The sequence below is a fragment of the Octopus bimaculoides genome, chromosome 6, assembly GCF_001194135.2.
Source record: "Octopus bimaculoides isolate UCB-OBI-ISO-001 chromosome 6, ASM119413v2, whole genome shotgun sequence".
Lineage (NCBI taxonomy): Eukaryota > Metazoa > Mollusca > Cephalopoda > Octopoda > Octopodidae > Octopus > Octopus bimaculoides.
Genome location: NC_068986.1, coordinates 44220822 through 44229920, shown reverse-complemented (window position 1 = coordinate 44229920; position 9099 = coordinate 44220822). Strand labels below are relative to the sequence as shown.

At 34.8% G+C, this 9099-nt stretch overlaps 1 protein-coding gene across 1 annotated transcript in view; it reads right to left on the bottom strand.

Annotated features, from left to right (window-relative positions):
- Positions 1 to 9099, bottom strand: part of LOC106879143 (myeloid differentiation primary response protein MyD88) — a 29354-nt gene that overhangs the window by 18831 nt on the left and 1424 nt on the right. The window lies entirely within an intron of this gene.

Genomic DNA, 9099 nt, shown 5'->3' with positions numbered 1-9099 from the left:
AGACCTGGAAATAGAGATAACTCGAATGTGGAATCTAAAAACAGAAACAATTCCTATCATAGTAGGTGCCTTAGGTATAATAAAAAAATACTCAGACAAATACATAACAAAAACACCAGGACTTACAAATATATATAACATACAGAAAATTCTACGCAAAACACTTTCAATACAGTAAACATAAGAGCACCACAGCAAACCACAGCACATACCCAAGGCACACAGAGCTGCGCTCGGTAGTGAAGTGAAAGCACGTTATAAAAATAAAACTACTGAACAATAATAATAATAATAATAAAAAGGCATATGAACTCAGTAGAGTCAATGGCCATCCAGTTGTATGTCAGGTTACTCTTAGTGCTTAATGAGGGGAGACAAGCCCCTCAGAAGTCTTAGGTGACAACCTGTCTAGTGATGGTAACATGATATGATTACTGGTTGGTGGTAACCTTAAAACACATATCTCAATTATGAGAGAAATGTTAATAATTAGAAATAATCCTAACAGCATCAACATGGCTTGAGCTTTTAGTGAAGGTGTCACATTTGGCATCTGTCCTGTGGGAAGCAGTGCAGGCTCAGTTGTAGTCAAGCTACTGCTGAGTCTCAACAGATTAAAATGAACAAAAGGGAACAACAAATTGTTATTTGAATATTATATTAGGAGTGAACCAGAGAAAAGAGGCTACAGGAAAAGATTATTGGTGCTCTGGGAAAAATATTAACCATATGAAGAGCCAAAGGAGGCAAGAAAAATGTTTGGCCGATCAGATTAGACAAATTATGACCAAAGTGTGATTAAAGAAGACAAAACAAGAGAAGATAATAATGGAAATGAGAAAGGAACTGCAAAAGACTACTGGTCTAGAAGAAATACACATAGAATAGGAGAATCTACAAAACAGTGACATGGAGGGAGGGCATCTACAATATATATGAGATATTAGTGTACCTTGAAATAGAAAGGCACTGGAAAAAATTAACCCAGAGCTACCCTGTGACAGAATTCTGGAAGTGATGTTACTTGAGGAAAGGAAAAGGTTCCCATCATTGAAATCACGTGATAGAGCAAAGTTAAGATCAGAATTCAGGGAAGTGAATGAAGGTTTCATGGAAATTCCAAATAAGGATATTACTGATCAAAATTTATTGATGAATGCCAGTGCTTATGTCATTATAGAGAAGATGGGAAGTGCTTATGTAATCACGGATGATTACAAACAAATTATGCCAGTTTATAAAGGGTGACACGTAAATGTTGAGACAAGAGGAAGACAAACAAACACATGCATACATACAAATATATATGAGGCTTCTTACAGTTTCTGTTCACCAAATTCCCTCACAAGGCATTGAATAACTTGATTATTCAAGGTGTCATTGCATGCTACCTTGAGTAAGCATCTTCTAGTATAACACAAGACCATGTGGTTGCAAATTGAACTTCTTAATAATACTGAGATATGGTTGCAACTTTGAGGAAAATTAACAGTCGAATAAATCAACATAAAGCAAGGTAGGCAAAGCTGACAAGTCTAACCCAGTACAATAACAATGTTAAATACGAAAAAAAAAAGCTTCTGTATGACAGCTCAATCAGCTAAAAATAGCAACCAAATCTTCAAACTACATTCTGCTGTCTTGCAAAAGAACACAATGAATATTATATTGTCCATAGTACATTATTCCAGACAAAAAAAAAAAAAAGACATAGGATGGAATTTAATTAAAGGATTTTAATTAAGGCGGACTTGGGTTAAGCAACACCAAGAAAGTATTGAATCTCATTTGAGATAGAGTACCACCAACTGGTAATCTAAAACTTAGTTGATTAAGCCATTTACAACATTTATCAACACTATAGATGTTGATAATAATAATGATTTCTAGCTTTGGTTCAAATTTAAGGAATAGGATACTTAAATACTTACATACATATCTATATCTATCACTTTCTACATAAATTAGAAAATTCCCAGCAGATGTAGGTGTGCCTTTGTGGTAAGAAGCTTGCTTCCAAACTACATGGTTTTCGGTTCAGTCCCACTGTGAGACACCTATGAGAAGTGTCTTCTACTATACCCTCAGGCCGACCAAAGCCTTGTGAGTGGATTTGGTAGATGGAAACTGAAAGAAGCCCATCATATGTGTGGGAGGGGAGGGATGTGGATGTCTTTGTGCTTGTTTTTGTGTCCCCACCACCACTTGACAACTGGTGTTTGTGTGTTTACATCCCTGTAACTCAGCAGTTCAGCAAACTAGACTGACAGAATAAGTAATAGGATCAAGAAATAAGTCCTGGGATCGATTTATTCAACTAAAACCCTTCAAAGCAGTGCTCCAGAATGGCCACATTCAAGTAATTGAAACAAAAGAAAAGTGTAAAAGATAAAAGACAGTGCGCATAACAAATGGGAAGTTTTTTTTCAACATGGCTGTGTGGGAAGAAGTTTGCTTCCCAGTAATATGGTTCAAGGTTCAGTCCCACTACATGATACCTTGGGGAAGTGTCTTTTACTATAGCCCTCGACCAACCAAAGCTTTGTGAGTGGATTTGGTAGACAGAAGCTGAAAGAAACACACACACATATATATCTATGTGTGCATGTATGTATATGTATATCCATGTGTGTATGTATATGTTTATCTGTGTGTGTGTGTGTGTGTGTGTGTGTGTGTGTGTGTGTGTGTGTATTCTTTTACTTGTTCCAGTCATTTGACTGCAGCCATGATGGAGTACAGTCTTTAGTTGAACAAACTGACACCAGGACTTATTCTTTGTAAACCTAGTACTTATTCTATCGGTCACTTTTGGTGAACTACTAAGTTATGGGGATGTAAACACACCAACATCGGTTGTCAAGTGGTGGTGGGGGGACAAACACAGACACACAAATACATATATATATATATATATATATATATATATATATATATATATATATATATATATATATATATATATATACAATTTAAAAATAGGATAAAATTTTATAAAGAATTTATCAAGTAGTCAGCGTGAAAAACCTCCTAAGGGAAATTTTTTTAATTATTCCCTTTATATATTTATTTATATTAAGGGCATTACTATACATAAATGCCTCACACTATGAGAGACTCTTAAAGTCAAAACTGCTATAATAAACACATTGTACCAAATGCGAGAGAATGCAACTCTCGAAACGAGCTCCTTAAAAATAGATTCAGCCACAGATCATATGATTTCATAATTAGTGCCCAAAATTCACTTTTTAATCATCAGTGCAGGCATAATCAAGACACATAACAATTCTTTTAAAGATTTTTTCCTATTTTTAAATTGTAAATTTAACTAGAATATATTCAGTGCTGAATTTATCCTGAATATACACGTGTACCGAGATGCAATTCAAAAAGCCCGCCTCTTACATAGACATATACAAGTGAACAACTCCATGTACTATGCTGAATACATTTGGTGTTCATCTAGTATGTTGATTTTTTTGTTCATTTTTATGTCTTGATTATGCCTGCACTAATGATTAAAAAGTGTATTTTGTGCACTAATTATGAAATCATATGATTTGCGACTAAATCTGTTTTTAAGGAGCTCGCTTCGGGAGTTGCATTTCCTCGCATTCAGTACAATGTGTTTATCATAGTAGTTTTGACTTTAAGAGTCTCTCATAGCATGAGGCATTTATGTATAGTAATGCCCTTAATATATATATATATATATATATATATATAACTATGTGTGTGTATCTTTGTGCTTGTCTCTCACTGCTTGACAACCAATGTTGGTTAGTGCATGTTTCTATAACTTAGTAGTTCAGTAAAAAGAGACTAACAGAATAAGTACCAGGCTTAAAAAGGAATAACTATTGGGGTCGATTTTTTTCAACTAAACCTTTCAATGGTGGTACCATAACATGGCTGCAGTTCAATGACAGAAATAAGTAAAAGATAACAGATAAATTTCATAGCATGGCTGCTGATCTGTCCTTCCGAGTTATAACATTTATCAATGACACCTTGATAAATTGACAACTCACTAATATCTAAAAGGTTATCAATTAGACACAAGCATGGCTGTGTGTTAAGAAGTTTGCTTTCCAACCCACATAGTTCCAGGTTCAATCCCAATGTGTGGCAACTTGAGAAACTGTCTTGTGAGTGGATATGGCAAAGAGAAACTGAAAGAAGTTTGTCATATATATATATATATATATATATATATATATATTTACGAAAAAAACAACAGACGAAGACAGGTGGTGTAAACAACAAATGGATGTATTAGTATAACGCTCGGGAATAGAGAAAGTCTTTAACGTTTCGAGCCTACACTCTTCAACAGAAAGGAACACAGAAAGAAACAAGGAGAGAAACAAGGAGAGAAAAAAATATAAATGTAGTGGTCAGCGATCTATCATGGTGATAGGTGTGTGTGTGTGTGTGTGTGTGTGCATCAATCTAGGTGTGTGTGCTTTTGTGCTTATGGTTATCTGCCATCACCACCTGACAACCAGTTCTGATTTGTTTACATTTCTTGTAACTTAACGGTTCAACAAAAAAGACCAATATAATAAATATCAGGTTTAAAAAATAAAACCAAGTATTGGGATTAAGTAATCTTTTCAAAGCAATGTCCCAGCATGGCTGCAGTCTAATGACTGAAACAAGTAAAAGATTAAAAAAATAAAGATAAAAGGCATAGGTGTGACTAGTTGTAAGAAGTTTGCTTCCCAGCCATATGGTTCCAGGTTCAGTCTCACCACATGGTACCTTGGGTAAGTGTCTTCTACTATAGCCTTGAGCTGACCAAAGCCTTGTGAGTAGATTTGGTACATGGAAACTGAAAGAAGCCTATTGTGTATGTATACATATACTAGACATAAGTTTCATAAACTACAAAATATAAATATCCACACTACCACACTTGAAACGTACGGGTTATAATTCTTTATCGCAATTTGAATGTACATGAAGGTATTTAGAATGCCTAAACTTATTTCTGAAAATGTGCTAAACACTGATGCTAATCATAGTTTAATCAATAAGCGTAGGAGCAAGGTAAATGCAGTAAAAATATGGGGGTGAGTAGGGCCCCATTTAAGCGGCCCTTCAGAAACTGAACCTCCTTACGATACTCCTGGAAGTTCATGGTATGAAATTCATTGTCATTGCTCCGATTTGGTCGCCATTGCTATGTATTTAGTTTAAAATGCAGTAAAAATAGGGGTGGGGGGTCACTGGGGCCCAAATTAGGTGGCCTTTAAAAAAATAGACTCCCTTAGGACATTCCCTAGGATTAGGGGAGTTGCTGGTTTGAGTTCCGTTGTCCTTACATCAAGAGTCTAGGAGGAGTTAACGGGCATAAAAACATAACGGACAGAGAAACAACACTCAAATTTATAATAGGATGCGTGTATATATATATATATATATATATATATATATATACACTCTGCAATGTTGAAATTGTTGCTTCAGTGAGGCCAATTAAGTATGTCATCAAATACATGTTAAAAGGAAATGACTGAGCTGCTATTCAAATAAACAATGATAATGAAATTAGTCAATATCTAATGGGTAGGAATATTGGACCATCAGAAGCCGTTGCATCCATTTTAGGGTTTTCAATTCGTGAAAGAGCACCTGCAGTAGTGAGTCTGCAAGTTCACCTACCAGCTGAATAAAGAATATGGCTCAGAAATATTGAGGATATATATGGCTATCAATGAACAACAATGATATATAAAAGGAAGGTAAAAGAATTATCCAAACATTTCAGTACCACTTAGTCTTAAGGACACTACAGTTGAAAACTACATGGGATGGTCAAAGTTGGAATGCCTTTAATCATAGGTCTGTTGCCATCAGCAATGATCTGCAACTAAACAGTAATATGGTATTAAATCAAACCATAACATTGCTTTCAGTGACAAACAATGGAGGAGAGAGGATCGGCAGAACTTGTTTGTTTCACTTTAACCAGGAGATTAAAAAAAAAAGTCCTGCCTTCAGTGAGTGTGAAAATATATTCCTTTTAAAATTGACCAAGAGACATAATTTGTGAAGAAAAAAACAAACCATTCTCACTGAAGAACTCATAAATACAACTTCCTAATTGGTATATATTGGTTTCAAATTTTGGCACAAGGTCAGCAATGTTGGGTAAAGGGCTAAGTCAATTATATCAACCCCAGTGTTCAATTGGTGCTCATTTTATCGACCCTGAAATGATGAAAGGCAGAGTCGACTTCTGCAGAATTTGAACTCAGAATGTAAAGATGAACAAAATGTTTAGTGACATTTTGCCCAGTTTGCTAAATGTGCTCACAGTTCTGCTAGCTCACTGCCTTTTTATTGGTATATATTAAAAAAATAAAGTTGAAGCAACATTTAACTTTTTTTTTTTTCATTTTCTACTTGTTTCAGTCATAGGACTGTGGCCATACTGGAGCACTGCTATGATGGATTTATTCAAACAAATCAACCACATTACATATTTTTTTCATCTGGTACTTATTCTTTCAGTCTCTTTTGCTGAACTACTATGCTATGGTGATGTAAACAAACCAACACCAGTTGTCAAGTGGTGGTAGGATACAAACACACACACACACACACACATGATGGGCTTTCATCAACCAAATTCAATTACAAGGCATTGGTCAGCTTGGAACAATAGTAGAAAACGTTTGTCCAAGGCGCTGTGCAGGACTGAACTCACAACCATGTTGGTTGCAAAGCAAGTTTCTTGAGAATCTACAACAGTTGAGTGACTAAAATGAAACCCAAAACACATTTTTCCATTCTACATATGAAACCAAAATGTCAAAAAATTTCTACCACTTAAGTCAAACATATTAGCATTGAAACATGTTTTACTATCTTTATGCACCAGAATCTTCTTGAAGTAATTCATAAATGGACAAATGTTGATGGTCAGGTTGCATACAAAGATAAATGGAAGGAAATTGATCACTCTGAACTAAAGAAATTTATCGGACTGATTATTTTTATAGGTGTTTATAACTCTAAACATGAAAATGTCACAGTTATGGAATCAAGAAGATGGTCACCCAATATTCAACAAAATTATGAGCTGTTGAAGATTTCAACAGATTTTACAAGCGTTGCATTTTGATGATGCTAGTGCAAGAAGGAAAAAAGGGAAGTGATGATAAATTGGAGCCCAGAAGAGAAGTATTTGAAATGTGGGATCAGAATTTGCAAGATGGATATGTTCCAAGTTCATGCATGACAGTTGATGAACAATTAGTTTCATTCTGAAGGCGCTGTCCATTCCGGGTATATATTTCTTCAAAACCAGGGAAATATGGAATTAAAATTTGGGTAATATGCGACAGTGAAACATCTTGTGCCTGGAAAATGCAAATCTACACTGGAAAAGACCTAGTAAAAAGGAGAGAGACAAATCGAGGTTCAAGAGTTGCTGAAGACCAAGTAAAAGAACTTGAAAATACTGGTCGCAATATAACTTGTGATAATTTTTTTATAAGTCCAGGACTGACTCGAAAGCTGCTTAGCAAGAAAACTACTTTAATTGGAACAATTAGAAAGAACAGAGTTGAACTTTCAAGTGCTTTCACAAATGGAAAAGAAAAAGAAAGCAACAACACAATATTTGGATTTCAAAAGGATTCTATGATCCTATCTTAGTATCCCAAGAAAAATTATGGAGTCACACTTATGAGTACAATGCACTCTCAGCCTTCAATTGATTCAAAAAGTGATGAAACGAAACCTGAACTTATTACATGTTACAACAAAACAAAAGGTGGAGTAGATACCCCAGATAAGATGGTAAGGACATACACTTGCAAAAGAATGACTCGAAGATGGCCTATGGTTATATTCTACAATATGATTGATATAAGTGCAGTGAATGCTTTCATTGTTGCTAAACAGCTTCACTTGCGAAGTTTCAAGGATAAAAGAAGACAGTGCCTAATCCAGTTAGGAAAGGAACTTGCTGGAGTTAATGCTGAACAAGAACATGACAAACAATTTTCTAGTTCTGCTAACATTTCTCAACCAAACAAGAAAAGAAGACAATCTCCAACCTCAGCCAAACAAAAAAGGAAGATGTTCATTGTGTGGCCCAAAAAAAGACAGGAAAACACATACTTCATGTAAAAATTGTAATATCCATGTTTGCCAAGAACATTCCAATGTTGTCTGCATTCCCTGCCATAAAGAGCTGTAATTCTGTATTTTTGTAATTTTTAAAATTTATAATATATTCTGTAAGCTGTATTTTTGTATTAAAATTTATGAGAAACAGTAATTCTTCATTCACCTGATAGCATATATAATGTAGCTAGGAAATAGTGGTAGCTTGAATAAAATTTAATTAAAAGAAAAATATTGGGTCCATTGGACCCAGTTGGTAATTAGTGACATACATTTTCTCTGATCGACCAAGGATTAACATGTGACAAGTACTACTGTTTTTTATGCAAATGGTATTGTTGAGTAATTTCTTAACAGTAATTTCTTTTTCAGATAGACTATACTGGCCAATGAAGTCAAATCTATGCTTTGCAGAGTAAAACTAATCAAAATTTCTCTAAAGTTGTGTCCCATTCTTGCTGGATTAATTTAAATAGTAGTCAGTGATTAAATATTGCCTTTTACTCAAAACATAATTGTCTCTTAGCCTTTAAATATTCACTGCATTAAATGTTAGCACTAATTTTATCATCTCACCCACCCCCACATACAAGCAATTTCAGAAATTCTTTCTCTAAACTGTTACTAACCCAATGGGATAAAATTACAATTTCCCAAACTCCTTTCATCCATCAAATTCAAGACATTTAATTCTACAGTCCTCACTTCACTCAGTTGTTGGTAGTATGTACTAATATAAGCCAACTCCCTAAGTAAAGAAAATATTTATTTCCCATATACTTTATGGGCAGTGGGGGGGGGGGAGAGGTGAGACCCCTTAAAATGCTTACAGGAGCTAGGAAGGTACTGGTATATTTTACATAAATGTTTTACATAAACGCAAGATTTTATGTCTAATAAGTAAAGGCATCATCACTATCATTAACCATTCTTTTCTACTCTAGACACAAAGCC